The 15,799-nt window shown below is 45.6% G+C and overlaps 1 protein-coding gene across 3 annotated transcripts in view; it reads left to right on the top strand.

Moving 5' to 3' along the window:
- Positions 1-5,763: 5,763 nt before the first annotated feature.
- Ark2n (arkadia (RNF111) N-terminal like PKA signaling regulator 2N) overlaps positions 5,764-15,799 on the top strand; it is an 83,311-nt gene continuing 73,275 nt past the window's right edge. The window contains exon 1 of one of the 3 annotated variants that reach the window (XM_051163700.1): positions 5,764-5,857. The gene's annotated coding sequence lies outside the window, so the exon portion shown is untranslated. Of the gene's footprint in view, positions 5,858-6,149; positions 6,448-15,799 lie in introns of those variants that run through there. The other 2 variants (XM_051163699.1, XM_051163701.1) reach the window with 2 other exon arrangements.

The raw sequence follows: 15,799 nt of genomic DNA, 5'->3' as shown, positions 1-15,799 counted from the left end.
GTAAGGAGAAGTCCAGTTTTCCTTCTTTTTAAATTTTTTTTGAGACAAGTTCTCACTTTGTAGTTCTACCCGGCCTGGAGCTCACTCTGTAGATCAGGCTGGCCTTGAACTCACAGAGATCTCCACTTGCCTCAGCCACTTGAGTGCTGGGATTAAAGGTTTGGGCCACTACACCTGGCTTTTTTTCTCTGTTTAAACCTAAAACTCAAGGCATAATCCTGAAGATGAAGTTGTGGGGGACAGGGAAGTTGCTAGATCTCTTTTTTCCCTTCTAAATGTGGTGACGTTGAGAGAATCACTTTTCTGTATCATTTGTCTGCTAACGAGTCTTCTGTGGATAGGTAGCCTAGCCTGTGATAGCTGCCAGGGTCCAGACTCTGATTCTAACAAGGCCAACAACCATGGGGTCATATTGAAATTTAAAGTTTTTTTTTCTATGTCCACTGTATCTCCCAAATAACAAGACGGAGAGCTATTACACTCATTAATAAGCCGTAGAGCACGTCTATACTGACCCATCTATACCCTCCTGGCTACTTCCCACCATGTGCTGCCTGCCAGTTCCATCTAGTCTTGCCTGGCCACTCTTGCTCCATCTTTGTCCTCATCAGGACTCCTCAAGGCCCAGCAACCTTCTCCTTCACCCTGCACCGCCCCCCACCCCAAGACTGGGAACAGAGGTCCCACCTACTGTCTCCTCTGCCCAGTCACAGGCTCTTCAGCTTCTTTATTACTCAATCAGAGATAATTGGGGAGTAACGTTCACACAGCACTGAGATAGGAGATTCCTCAACAGCAGTGACAATACTAAACCCCGTTACCATTTAGTTCACTGCTGGTACAGCAATTAACAATGAAGCAATTAATATACAGAGACACACCTTAATACAATGTGAATGAAGGTCACCTCTACAGGGTCAGGTACCTGTCATAAAGGGGTGATTATTTAAAAAAGTAAAGAGAGGTCATGGATTGGGAGCATAGCCCACTGGTAGAGTGCTTGCTAGCATGCAGGAAGCCCCAAGTTTGATCCATAGGACAGTATAAACCCGGTAAGTGGGTGTGGTGGCACATGCCAGTGATCTCAGCACTTAGGAGGTGGATCTTAGGAGGATCAGGACTCCTCAGCTCTATAGCTGGGACAGGCAGAGGTGACAGGAGGTGGGGGAGACTTGGTGACAAATTAGGATGCATCTTTTGCATTTGTTTTCATCTTCCTCCTTTTAAGAGGTTGGATTGAGCCAGGCGTGGTGGCCTTTAATCACAGCACTCGGGAGGCAGAGGCAGGTGGATCATTGTGAGTTCGAGGCCAGCCTGGTCTACAAAGGGAATCCAGGACAGCCAGGGCTACACAGAGAAACCCTGTCTCAATAAACATAACAAAACAAAACAAACAAGAAGTCGGATTGAGGCTGGGGAGATTGCTTAGCAGTTAAGAGCACTTGTTCCTGCAAAGGACCCAAGTTCAGTTCCTAGAACGTACATGAAGACTCACTTATGGTGATCTGATACCTCCTGATCTCCACAGGTGCCAGACAAGCAGATGGTGCGTGTACATACATGCAGGCCAAACAGTCACACACTAAATAAATCTAACAACAAAAAAGTTAGACTTTCTATATGGAGTAGGTTTCATTGGTTCAACTGATAAGAGAGGCATGGAACTGGGTCTCTGAGTACTTCATCCCAGGCTGAGGAATGGCAATCATCCTGCCACAGGAGAAAAAGGAGCCCTTCCCAGCCTCCCTTGGCCACCTCCTGACTCCACTTGATGACATCTTTCTGCACTGTCCCACTACGGCTCTAGTTCCATACGAACCTGTCATTGGGAGGTGAGGGGATAGAAAGATCTTGTTGAGAATGGAAATGTCATTGTGCTAAAGCACTACGCCTCTTCACGCTTTGGGATTGATTCCCGACATGTGACTAGGGACACTGGCACCAGAAAGACAGACCTGATGTGTGTGTTCTGAGGCAAGGACTGACTGTACTGGGAGCTTTCTATGCATTTCTCATTTCGTCTGCACCCTCAAGAGCATCAGGGGCCACCCTTTGGACCAGCAAGGACTCCAAGGTTCAGTGAGATCACGATTGCTTGAAGGTCACTCTGCTGGAGTGAGGCAGAGCCAGGTCCAGATTCAGGCTTGCTGCTATTTGGATTCCTTTGTCTGCTTCTAGCTACCCTGCCCTAGGAGGATGCAGTGTGACCGTGGGGGTATTCTTCCAGGCAGGGTGAGTCAGTTACCTCTGGAATCGGCCACTTGTCTGAGGTTACATGGCTATCACACTGCAGAGACTCAGAAATCCCAGAGGCTGCTGCCTTATGCCTTTGACAGGGATTAAAAATACTACCAAGGCTGCTATAGGCTCAAATGAGTAAATCCATTTAAATAGCACAGTGTCTGTCACATAATAAATATTTCATAAGAGCTGTTATCTCATTCTCTTAACTTAGGACTGGAAAGCTCTTGTGCCTATAGCAGTTAGCAAAAATGAATAAAGAGTACAGGATATATATGTACACACATATATATTTCAATATCAGTATATCAAAGAAATATCTGCCGCGGACCATCTCAGTTGGGTATAGGTCCTTGGGAACAGGAGTTCTTCAAAGCATCAGTGGACAAAGATAGGCAAGTGACAGAGACAAACCAGGGATAGTGTTTGAATCTGAGTGCATTTTGGAGGCAAGTGAGTTAGGTTTTTATACACATTTTTGGAAACGGAGAATGTTTTCGTGGTTACATTGTTTTTCATTCAAGGAAGTTAGTCAGGCATACACAACTCAAAATACAGGATGCAGAGTAATAATGTTGTCCTCAATCTTAAATCATCATTCTTACGTCATTAGCTTGGTATCAGTATGCATGTGCCCTCTTTATCAAAGGTCAATGTTCTCTCTTTATGCCAAATATCTGTGAGTCAAGACAGTCTTTTTCTTAGCTCTTCCGTCACTATCTGGAGCTTTCTTAAACACTTTATTTGCAAGTCATAATATAAACTATGATTAATGCTTAGCTATGTTTTTATTAACAAGTGGAACAGAACTTGGTGGTAAAACCGTCTGAATGACCCTTGATTGCAGTCCCAAGTTAGGGTTCTCCTAGCAACACAGTTACATTTGAGAAGTTCTGATAAGAAAGTAAATAACAAAGGCAGAATGTTCCAAAACAAATGAGAAAAAAGAGAAAAGGAGGGGGGCTGCAATCAGTTACTCCTGGCAGGAACATGAGACCCATTCCAGGAGGCTCTCCCTTGAGTAGGGGTCGTCGCCTAGGGTTGTGTAGCATCATTTGTGACACAGACTCCACTGGAAGGGTTGTGACGAACATCTGCACATGCTTATTACAGCCCTATTCACAATATATGAATGGGATAAGCAGAAGACAATTATTCAACCATGAAATGAGATTCCTCTAGTTGTTGCAGCTTGGAGGTTTTGGATGTTAAGTGGGATATGCCAGGCACCGGAGGACAACACTGAAACCCGGTATGCTCTCCCTTAAATGTTGTTGCATTAGCTTTTCTGGGGGTAATGTGTATGTGTGTGGCGAAAGGCTATTCACGACAGATAGAACACCTGTGACAAGCCAGGCGTGGTGGCGCAGGCCTTTAATATCAGTACTTGGGAGGCAGAGACAGGCGGATCTTTGTGAGTTTGAGGCCAGCCTGGTCTACAAAGTGAGTCTAGGGCAGCCAGGGCTACACAGAGAAATTCTGTCTCGAAAATACAAAAGCACAAACCAAAACAACAACAACAACAAAAAACACCCCCCAAAACAACCAAAAGAACACCTGTGACAGATCAAGGTAATGATTCCGCTCAGTTCAGCTTAGTGAACTGATGGGTTTACTGGCTTAGCTGGTGGTATAGGAGCACAGTTGTGGGGTTACTTACAGAAGCTTGGAGGATTAAAAACCGTTTTCATCACTGAAAGGTCCCACCTCTTCATGAGTAGTGGCCTCGGGGAAGCTGCAGCATGGAGTGCTGCCTTCAGTTCATCTTCTACCATATATATGTATATGTATATACACACACACACATATATATCCAAGATCATGTGGCAACTGGGGGTAGTGACTAGAATCCCAGGCTGAGGTCCTATGACACACCCTGTTTTCACTTCAATGGGTTAGCATTCCCCTTATGTTACCGCAGACCTAGTTATCACTGTATCGTTCCGTGCCCACTGCTGTGACTACAGGGCCAACGTTATTTCTCTAAGATGGTCACGGGATAGTCATGTTTCGGCCGGTGAAAAACCTGATAGCTGAGACTGTGACACATATAGAGGTTAAAAAGTTGCTCTCACCGGGGTACAGAGTGGGAGAGTTGTTACCAGAGCCTGGGGAAGCCATGACGGAGGGTGGGATGGAGAGGGATGGGTAAGAACAGGTGCAGGGGGAGAGGCTGGGCAGAAAGATGTTGAACAGGTGCAGGGGAGAGGCTGGGCAGGAAGAACATCGTAGACTGGTTTGCAGCAGCAGGGCAGGAGAGCTATGGCTGACAACAACTAATGGAGTAAAATTGCTGGTTGAGTTTTAAATGCCCTCAATAAAAGATTATTGTCTGGGATGATAGATATGGCAATTATGCTGAGCTAATCATGACAGATGATACATGTTTTGAAATGGCACACTGTATCCGGCACATATACACTTATTATATGTGAATAAAACCTAAGAAAAAATTCTTGAGGGAGGGCTGGACTGAAGACTCAGGGAGTAACTGTGCCTAGGAAGCCGGGCTGAGTTTGATCCTCAGAGCCCATCGTGGTAGGAGAGAACAGACTCCCAAGGGTTGTCTTTTGAGCTCCCCCCCACCCCCGCCCCTGGCCCCCTTTCCTCCCTCCCTTCTTTCCTTTCTTTTTCTTTTTGGTTTACAGAGACACAATTTATTAACAAAAATTGTGAACCCTCTTTCCACAGATGCTATCAGAAAGTCTCAGGCAGCCTTCACCCGCGTCCACCTGAGTTGCTGGGCTGATTGTTTCTTTACTAGAAAGATGACACGGAGAAGTTATCTTAAGGATGCAAAGATGTGGCAGACACCAATACAGTTTCTGCAGCCGCTTGTCAGAGGCGTGCTTGTTTTCCATTTTTTCCTTCCTTTTTCTCGGCGTGCGTTGTCTCAAGACTCTGCTATCAGGGATCAGGATATATCTTTACCAGTGTGGGAAACGGTGAGACTTTGTCTCAAAATTAGAATAAGGTCTAGGGACGTAGCTCAGAGGTGGAGCAGTTGCTTTGCATCTGTATGGTTCAGTTCAATTCCCGATACTTAAAAAAAAAAAAAAAAAAAAAAGTACAGATCAAGATCACAATCATTTTCTTCTCTTCCAAAACCTGCACTGCTTTTAGGGAGCCAGACCTTGCGTTGTAAGTTTGTCCTTAGCATCGGTCTCAGGAGCTCTTGACTTGTCCAGTGGAGACCCATCCTATTTTCTCCAGGTCCCGGGTCCAGCACGTGCCCCGCGCCCATTTTCAGGACGGGTCTGCAAAACTCCCAGCAGTGTGTGTGTCACCCTTCCCAGGGCAAGCTGCCAAACCGAGCAGTGACTCTGCAGAGGTGGAATTTTGGGCGTCTGAAGCGTGCGGTGGCGGAGGGGGGGGGGGCGGGGACGGGGAACGGGGGACGGGGGAGGGGGTTGGAGGACTGTGTCACCAGCAGGTGGCGCGCTAGCAGAAAGCCCCGCCGCGTCCCCGAGCCCAAACTTGAACAAGACGTTAGTGCGGGGGTTGGAGACCAGCTGTTCCGGGGAGCCGTGGGCTCCCGGAGGAAAGTGGACACCGTGCTGGAGTGACTCCCCGATTCGGATATCGTGAGCTTCTTTCGGAAAGCCTTCGCGAGTGGGTGAGTACTAGGCAGCACTCGGGAAGCGGAGCCCCGTGCTTTGAAGGCATTGTCCTTAGTTCGCAGTGCCTGGCAACGTCGGCTTCACTGGATGGAGGCTGCGGGAACAGAAGGGTGCGCGCGAAAGACGGGGAGGCCGGCGCGCTGGAGCCCGCGCTCAGCGAAGGACGCGCGCCTGTCCCCGCCGCCAGGTGGCGCTGCGCAGATTGCTCCCGGCCGGCCGCTAGTCACCGTAGGTTCCCGCCGCGGCGGCGGCCGCTCTAGCCGGCAGGCGCTGCTCTGTGGTTCCGGGCGGAAGTGAGGCGCAGAGCGGAACGGCCTCTGGTGACATTTTCTTGGGGCGGCGCGGACGACTGAAGGGAATTGGTGTTGGAGGCTGCGGAGGCGGCGGGCTTTACTCTGCCGCCCTCCTCACCCCCCTGCAGGGGCTCCAGCCGCGCTCCGCTGCTCGCCGCTGGGAGCTGTCTGAAGAGAAGGGGGCGGCGGGGCCGCCGCGGCCCGAGTCTGCGGCCGGTCAGCGGCGCCAGAGTGGGCGCGTGCCCCGACGGGGCGCGCGGGGCCGGCGAGGAGGCGCAGACCGCGGGGCGCAGGTGAGGCGCTGAGGGGGGCTCGGGGCCGCGGCCTAGGGGCGAGCCGCGGGGTCGGGGCTGCGTTTCACTGAGGTGCTTGCGAGGCTGAGGGGAGCGGGCCGGACTGAGGGGCTCTGCGGCGGCGTCCGAGCGTGGGGTCACGACGGCGGAGGCGCGGCCCGGACCCTTCGCCCTCCCGCCTGCCGCGGGTGACCCTCGCGTCCTCTGCCCGGCGAGGTGCCCTCCCCCCCCGGCCGCCGGCACCGAGGGGAAGGCGGGCTGCAGGGACCAAAGCCCCCCCAGGCCGCAGAGTTGTGTTAGAGCAACTTTCCGGAGCCCGGCCCGCGGGAGCAGCTGAGGGGACAGCTCCGCCAGCTCTGTCCCGGCGGCCGGCGCGGACACTAGCGGGAGCCGCGGACAGTCCCCTCCGGCGGTGGCCTTGGAGGAGCGAGAAAAGGGTTCCCCGGTTTGGTGCTGGCCTCTCGCCGCTTCCTCGACTGTTGGTCCATAGATGCCCGCAATCAATGTGCGCGGGTCTCTGACATTGACCCGCGACTTTTTCAACTTTAAAGCCAGCGCAGATGTAACCTGACCCTGACCCCCCCAGATTAAGGACTCTATTGCTTTCCTCCTCCCGATCGATTTCTCAGAGTAGCCCCCCCCGTATTATTTCTCACCGTATATCTCAAAACACTTATTTTTATAGTGTATTATGCTATTCTATGGAGCATCCCCTGTCAGAATTTGTATGCCATTCATTCTCACCTTTAAATTACCCCGTCTTCATTACTAAGTAGAGGCTCACCAGATGAGGGAAAGAACCCGTGCAGCCCTTCCGGATCTTTCTCCGCTCGGGCAGTTTGTGCTTGCAGTGCTTTTGGTTTTGGTTTTGTGTTTATCTGAATTTCTCATCCATTTGGGTTAAAATCCGGCTGATGATGCTTTGTAAAGGTTGGACCACTTAATTATAAATGGATATGACAGTTTGCTTAGGTTATTACTGAATAGTATCGGTAGGCGCATGTTAACAGTTTGAATTACTGCCTCCTCTTGGGATATTCTAAGGACGGAGGCTATTAACTTTGTAATGTTGTTTTGCTGATCCTGGCAATCTGGAGTTCTCCAGTAATCAGAGAATTGCCTTTTGGTTTACCAAGCTGTTTCCAGACCTACAATTGATATACATCTGCTATCTTGAAGATGTACAGCAGCAACCACCCCTTTTTGGAGGATCAGAGTTTTATGCTGATATAATGTTAAACAGTGCGTTGTGCATAGCAGATTGACGGTAAATGTATAATTATTAAATTTAGGAAGCCAAGATGGACTTGGCTTTGGCGACCTATATACCGATTCAAAAAGAATTTGAAATTTTAATTCATTTCTATTACATGGGAAAGAAAGGTGTTCGCAACCTATAAAATGGCTTTCCTTAGAGTGCTTCTCAGTAATGCTGATTCTGTTTGGTTTTGTTTTGGTTTTTGGTTTTTCAAGACTGGGATTCCTTTGTGTAGCCCTGGCTGACCTGGAACTAACTTCGTAGACTAGGTTGACCCTGAATTCAGAGATCCATCTGTCTGCTTCTGTCTCCCCAGAGCTGGGATTAAAGGTGTGTGTCACCTTGCCTGGCTGTGTAATACTGTATTAACCACACTCTGATTCTGTCTGTGTCCCCCAAGGTGTGTGTGTGTGTGTGTTGTGTAGCACAGACTGGTTTTGAACCTTTGATTCCCCTGTTTCCACCTTCCAAATGCCAGCTAGGGCTACAAGTGTCTACCACCATGCCATGCTTAAGTATGCTTAAGTAACATAGGTATAAACGTCAAAATAACTGTATAGAATCTGAAAGACAAGGAGAAACAAGATAGGTGTAACTAGAAGACCAAGTTAATAAGGTTTTAAAAATTTTGTTTGTTTTTGTTTTTTTTAAAGCTAGCCTCATCTTGTAGCTCAGTCCAGTCTCAGCTCTCTTGCCTCAACCTCTTGAGTGCTAAGATTTCTTTTTACTTTGAGTTCATTCCCCCCCCCCCCCCCCCCAAGACAGGGTTTCTCTTGTAGTCCTGGCTGTCTTGGACTCACTTTGTAGACCAGGCCGTCCTCGAACTCACAGAAATCTGCCTGCCTCTCTCAAATGCTGGGATCACAGGTGTGCACCACCACACCTGGTTTAAGTCAGGTTTCTATCCCTCCCCTTTAAAAAATTTATTATTTATACAGTGTTCTGCCCCCATGGGTACCAGAACTCCAGAACAGGACACTAGATCTCATTATAGATGGTTGTGAGCCACCATGTGGCTGCTGGGAATTGAACTTAGAACCTTTGGAAGAGCAGACACTGCTCTTAACCTCTGAGCCATCTCATCAATCCCTTAAGTCAGGTTTCTTAATGCGATATCCCCTTAGCTTTGTGGAAAGTGAATTGGATTTTGGAACAAGAAACTTGCCCATTCTTAGTGCCATATTAAGTTTGCTTTTAGTGCACTTTTAGATTAGTAATTCAGTTTGTTTGTTTGTTTGTTGGTGTGTCTGTAGTGGGGAGGGATAGGGTCTAGGCTGGCCACAAATTTATGGCGGTCCTTCTACCTCTGTCTCTGGAGTGCTGGGATTGCAAGTGTATGTCATTACTCGTGGCATTATTCACATTAGCATGCATTCATATGAGACTAACTGTCATGATACATGTGACTAATTCAAGCCTACATAACAAAGATAAGTTTAACTTCAAAGTATAATGCAATTCTGCCAGAGCACCAGCTCTGGTCACATATCAGAGATCCTGCATATCAGTTATTTATATCATGATTCATAACAATAGTAAAATTACAGTTATGAAATAACAATGAAATCATTTTATGGTTTGGACTCACCACAACATGAGGAATTGAATTAAAGGGTCATAGCAGTAGGAAGGTTGATGACCACTGTGCTAGAGTTCTGTGTTCATGTGTGGCCTTTAAAGATTTTGCTTGTGGTATTTGTGTTGACATCAATACCTTTGAATTTCTCTGTGTGCATATTTCTGGCTTTGAGACTGTGAGCTTGTGGAGTTACTCATTATTCAGGAAGTTGTTTTTTCTGGGATCCCTAATCTTACAGTTTTGCATGTGCATGGCTAGACATGATGGATAGGCAATTTGAGTATTTTTCTCCTTTTTTTTTTGTTGTTTGTTTTTCGAGACAAGGTTTCTCTGTGTTGGCCTTGGCTGTCCTAGACTCACTTTGTAGACCAGGCTGGCCTTGAGCTCACAGCAGTCTGCCTGCCTCTGTCTTCCGAGTGCTGGGATTAAAGGCATGTGCCACCAAGCCCGGCTTTTCTCCCTTTTTAAAGCTTGGATGTAGTAACAACTCAGTCCTTAATTTGGTGACTTTAATAATAATTATCTTAGACTTTTATTTTCCTACATAACTTATAGAGTATATTGTATATACTGAATTGACAATGCTTGAAAACTACTACAAAAGGTTAAAAACTGTTAATCTGTGTTCTCTTGAAGCATACTGACTTAAGTATATTGTTATTGTCTGTTTAATTTATGTTTATTTATTTAGGCAAAGTCTCTTTATAGAGCACTGGTTGGCCTGGAACTCACTATGTAGACGCCAGGCTGGCTTCTAATTCATAGAGATCTACCTGCTTCTGCCTCCTGCAATGATTTTAATATTGCAGGAAGATTTGGGGCCCAAATTTTTCTTCACTAACTATAATTATGCAGGCATAATGAAATAGACATAATAAAGAGTGCAGTGGTGATACCTGGAAGAGATATGGAGAAAGAAGACAAAATATTCATGTAGGACTTTTTTCTTTTTCTTTCTTTCTTTCTTTCTTTCTTTCTTTTCTTTTCTTTTGATGAGACAGTCTTACTATATAGCTTTGGCTGCTTCTGTCTCACAAGTGCTGGGATTAAAGTATATACCACCACACCCTGGCTTATATGGCACCTCTTTATCCTCAGCCCTAAGCTATTGATTGTTAACACTTGCCAGCAGTTCCGTGGAGCTGTGATGAAACATGCTCAAGAAACTTCAGCTTTTGAACTTGAGGTTTGAAGTGAGTTTCCAGGCAAGCACAGGCTAGGGACTAGCCTAAGTGACATCGTGAGTATCAAGCTCTGAGTTGCCAGGTGTCACTAAAGCCTTATACTCTCAGAGGGGTGGCTGTGGTAGATAGAGAGGCCAAGTAGTGAAGTTTTCTTAATTCACTAATGGATTGTGAATTTTATTTTAAGATGACTCCCTCCTCTCTCAGTTGGAACGAAAACTAGACAGAGTATTATAGCCCTGGCTCTCCCTACTTAGCATTCAGAGTGCTGGAATTAGTGGTGGGGTCTAATATTCACGTGGTGAGGTGGGAATTCTTTGATTTACTTTTCCTTTCCCTACAGTGCATGTGTGGAGAACAGGCACAGCTCACCACAGTTCACTCCCTTACCATGTTGGTCTGTTCAGGGATGAAAATCAACCCCCCCCCCCCGCCAGGGCTTCTCTGTGTAGCAGAGCCCTGTCTTGGACTCACTTTATAGACCAGGCTGGCTTTGAACTCACAGAGACCTGCCTCCTGAGGTGTACAGTACCATCACCCAGCTGGGATGAAATTCTTTAGGTTTGGCACTAAGCTCCTTTATCCACTGAGCCATCTTATTAGCCTGGGAAGTCTTTGGTCTTTTTTATTCTTAGTTTTTCCCCCCAGTGCTGGGGATTGCACTCAGGGTATTGTACATGCTAAGAAAACACTGTAACTCAGAGCTATTACAGCTTTACTCTATTTTGCTTTTATTTTTGATCATAAGGCTAAAGAAAGTTGATAGCTTTTTTAAATTAAAAAATTGTTATTTACGTGTGTGCATGCGCGTGTGTGTATGTCTCATGAGTGTGGGGGTAAAAGGACCTGGATCATACTCAGGTTGTCAGGCTTGGTTGCTGTGTTAGTTACTTTTTTGTTACTGTGAAGAGACACCATGACCAAGGCAATTTCTAGAAGAAAACATTTAGTTGGAGGCTTGCTAACAGTTTCATAGGATGAGCCCATGATCATCATAGTGTGGAGCAGGGTGGAAGACAAGCAGGTAGGCAGGCTCTGGAGCTGTAGCTAAGAGCTTACATCCTGATTCACAAACAGTAGGCAGAGATGGGGACCAGGGAGCCTGAGCCTGGCCCTGGCGTCCACCCTCAGCCCACCCTCCAGCAAGGCCACACCTCTTAATCTTTCCCCAAACGGTTCCGCCAACTAGGTACCAAGCATTCCAATATATGAGTCTGTGGGATCCTTCTCATCAAACCACCACAGTGGCAGAGTGCCTTTGCTGAGCCCTGATAGTCATTTTTCTTTACTTGCTTTGAATTTGACTATTGTCATGAAACTTCTTTTTTTTTTGGTCAGTCTTTGTCTTTTAAATGTACCTACTCTCCTATTCCTTCAGAACTCTCATTGTTGAACTTAAGGGTAAGAAACAGTGCTTTTTGTGTGGGCAGCATCTCTCTCAGAACAGTGGGATTGATGCTCAGTTTTCACACCCAGCCTACAGGGCCCTGTGGTCAAAGGAAGGAGCAGGGTAAGCTAAGAAAGTAACTTGTTCTTTTCTGTGTTTCTGGGCTACTAGAAGAGGAAACATGTGAAACATATAAACTTACCAAAGTGTAGTAACAGCAGCTGGCAGTTCCTAATGTGTTTTAAAAATATTGTAGCCTATGTGACAGACAGATTTGGTCAGTTGTATTTGGGATTTCTGTGTTTGAGTTGGTTCTTGTAAATTTAACTCTGTTCTTTTTCGTTAGATGAAAAGTATATCTCTTATTAGCAAATCCTAGTTTGTGTGAAAGTAGGCGAATTTTACAAAGTGGTTAAATTAAAACCCAATTTACTGAGTGTTGAAGTGCCAGGTGGGAATGGTTTATAGATAAATAGTTTCTATCTAAGAAAGTGATTCTGGTGAGTCCTAAGTCTCTTTCCTGCCTTAGAGTGTGAGGGAGAGGAAGTGTGCTATAAGAGGAAGTGCTTGAAACAACTGTAGTCCAGAGCTGGGCTTTTCCTTTGGGACCCATTTTCAATAAGGTATTTGGAAAGCAACATTTCTCTTCAATGGCACTTTAAGCTTACAGTGACTGGAGAGTTTATTAATTTATTATTTATTTCTTTTTAAATGTACTGCCAGTTTCTTTGCAACATGCATTTTTTTCCACCTGAATTCAAGTGTATGCTTTGTTTTGTTTTTGTTTTGCTGTTTTTGTTTTTTTGAGACAAGGTTTCTCTGTGTATCCTTGACTGTCCTGGAACTTCACTCTGTAGACCAGGCTGACTTTGAACTCACAGAGATCCACCTGGCTCTGCCTTCCCAGTGCTGGGATTAAAGATGTGCACCATCACTGCATTGCTCAACTTTATGCATTAATAATAAATTAGTTTGGGTGGTTGTTCAAAGAGCATCAGTGGTAAACGTAATATTTTTGGAGTAGCTATATTCAAAAAATTTAAAAAGTTTAAAAAAATTATTTTCATGTTTATTTGTGTAAATATGTGCCCAGTTTGTGTTTGCCCAAGGAGACCAGGGAGGGTGCTGGATCTCCTGAGCTGGAATTACAGGCAGTTGTAAACTGCCTTAGCGGGTGCTGAGGACTGAACTTAGATCTTCTGGAAGAGTAGGAAAGCCCTCTCTTAACCACTGAGCCATTTTTCCCCAGCCCCTAGAACAGCTTTCTCCTCTCCCCTCCCTTCCCCCTCCTCTCCTCCACCCATTTTTCCCTATTCCTCCTCACTTTTTAATTTTTTAAAAATTACTTTAGCTCTCTCCTTTAAAAAAAAATATTATTAGAGTGCTCTGCCTGCCAGTACACCTACAGGCCAGAAGAGGGCATCAAATCACACTATAAACGGTTGTGAGCTACCATGTGATTGCTGGGAATTGAACTCAGGACCTCTGCAGGAGTAGTCAGTGACCTTAGCCTCTGAACCATCTCTCTAGCCCCTTCACCTTTTTATTTTATGAATGGTCTGTTGGTATATCTCTTGACAGTTAAATGGTGTGTGTGTGTGTCTGTGTGTCTGTGTGTGTGTGTGTCTGTGTGTCCTTATACCTATTAAATTTGTTGCTTGGTTTTCTGATACCTTCATTTTCTCAAATTTTATCTTCCTGTCTTAGAGCAGCTCTTTCCAAGAATGGGTTTAAACTAGAATTGTGCTTAGCTACCTAGACATTAAGTTTTTATTTGCATGGCTGACATTAGAGAATTAAGATCACTGACATCAGACATCTTTTAAATGGAGTTACCTGATTTTTAGAAATAGCTTTTTATGATGTTTAGAGTCAGTATTTTGTTAGCTGCCTTATAATTAGACAGAGGTATTGAGGATAGGGAAGTTGGGTGTGGAGTATAGGAAAACAGGGATTGTTTTCCTTTCTGTGTTAAGAACAAAAACCTCCTGTAGTTGGTTTTAAAGAGCGTCTTTCCTGCCTGCCTTAGTGTTATCCTAACATAGAAGCATATTGTTTTGCCAAGTGTTGTGGTGTACACCTGTAATCCCATTACATGGAAGCTAGTGGATTGAGAGTTCAAGGTCATCCTCAGCTCTTTAGTGAGTTTGTGCCAGCTTGGGTTTGTAAGACCCTGTTCTCCCTAACAAAACAAAAGAGGGGCTATGAGATGGTTCAGCAGATAAAGGCCCAGTCACTAAGACTGACTCTCTGAGTTTGATCCTGGGGACTCACATGGAAGGAGAGAGTGGAGTCCTGCAAGTTGTCTTCTGACTGCCTGTAGCTATATGGGTACTGTGGTGCTCAAGTACACAAAATAAATTAAAAATATATTTATTGAGAAAGGTTGGGTGTTTTTGTTTTGTGTTATTTTCAGACAAGATCTGACTTTGTATCTCTAACTGGCCTTGAACTTAGTTGTCCTGTCTTAGCTTTCTGGGCCTGGGATTACTAGAATGAATCACCATGTCCATCTGCTAAAATGTTTAATGTTTTTAACTAAAAAAAAAAATTATAATGTTTAACATAGCTTAGGATAGACTCAGACTAACTACACAGCTGAAGCTAGTCTTGAATTCTTGACCCTTTCTGTCTCTGCTCCCAGGTGCTGTGACTTACAGGCCTGTACTACCACTCTTAGGTGAGAGGCATGTTGTTTATTTTTTATTTTTTCTGAGGAAGGGTCTTATTATGTAGCCTTTGCTGACCTGGAACTTGCTTTGTAGCCCCTCTCTCCAGCCCCTATTTTTTTATTTTTAAAATGTTTTTGAAATTACCTAAAAAAAAGTGTGTGTGTGTGTGTGTGTGTGTGTGTGTGTGTGTGTGTGTGTGTTGGGTGTGTTGGAGGTTGGTCTGGTGCATTTTGATGCTAATTACTGCTTGCTGTCTTTGTGCCCTACCTGTACCTTGCCTAAGGGCCTAACCTGTTTGACCAATAAAAGGTCATCACACCTGGGCAGGGCAAATGGATAGGTGTGGCTAAGGTTCCAGGGCTTGGGGAGACAGAGAGGATCTTGGGAGGAGGAGAGACTAGAGGAGAAAGGAGGAAGAAGAAGGCTATGCCATGGGTTAGTTAGGTGGAGGAGAAGCACATGGCCGGTGTGGATGGAGACTTGGCCCAGATGATGATAATTAGTAAGTATTGGGATTATTGGATGGGAGGCAGCTTGATAGAAATTATTAGAAGCAGATGGCATGGGATTTGCCCCACTATGGGAAGTAGTTTAGGGGCTTAATATCTGCCCTATCCCAGGTTAACTAAGGCTATTTTAAGATATAACAGGTGTCTGAATGATTGCTAGCAGGTTAGAAAATACTGCCGTAATATTAGGCCATATGGTAAAATAACTGCAACGTGTGTGTGTGTGTGTGTTAAATGTGCATGTGAGTGCAGTTGCTTGAGGTGGTCAGAAGAGGTTGTTAGGTTCCCTGGAATGTGAGTTGGAGGAAGTCGTGAGCTTCCTGATAATGGCAGCTGGGAACTGAGCCCTGCTAGGGCCTTTTGATCACTGCCCCATCTTTCCAGCCCTGAGTAACATAGCATGCTCTTTTTTACTTTTTTATTTTTCTATTTTTCAAGACAGGGTTTCTCTGTGTAGCCTTGGCTGTCCTGGAACTCACTCTGTAGATCAGGTTGGCTTCGAACTCGAGATACTCTTGCCTCTGCCTCCCAAGTGCTGGGATTAAAGGTGTGCACCACCATGCCTGGCTAGAGAAACATGTTTTCTTTTCTTTTTCCGAGACAGGGGAAGAAACATATATTTTTGTTTTGTTTTGTTTTTTGAGACGGGGTTTCTCTTGTAGTCCTGATTGTTCTGGACTCACTTTGTAGACCAAGCTGGCCTAGAACTCACTGAGGTCTACCTGCCTCTGCCTCCAGAGTGCTGGGATTAAAGGCGTGTGCC

Source organism: Acomys russatus, chromosome 20 (assembly GCF_903995435.1).
Source record: "Acomys russatus chromosome 20, mAcoRus1.1, whole genome shotgun sequence".
Taxonomy (NCBI): domain Eukaryota; kingdom Metazoa; phylum Chordata; class Mammalia; order Rodentia; family Muridae; genus Acomys; species Acomys russatus.
This window is presented reverse-complemented; position numbering and strand designations above follow the sequence as displayed.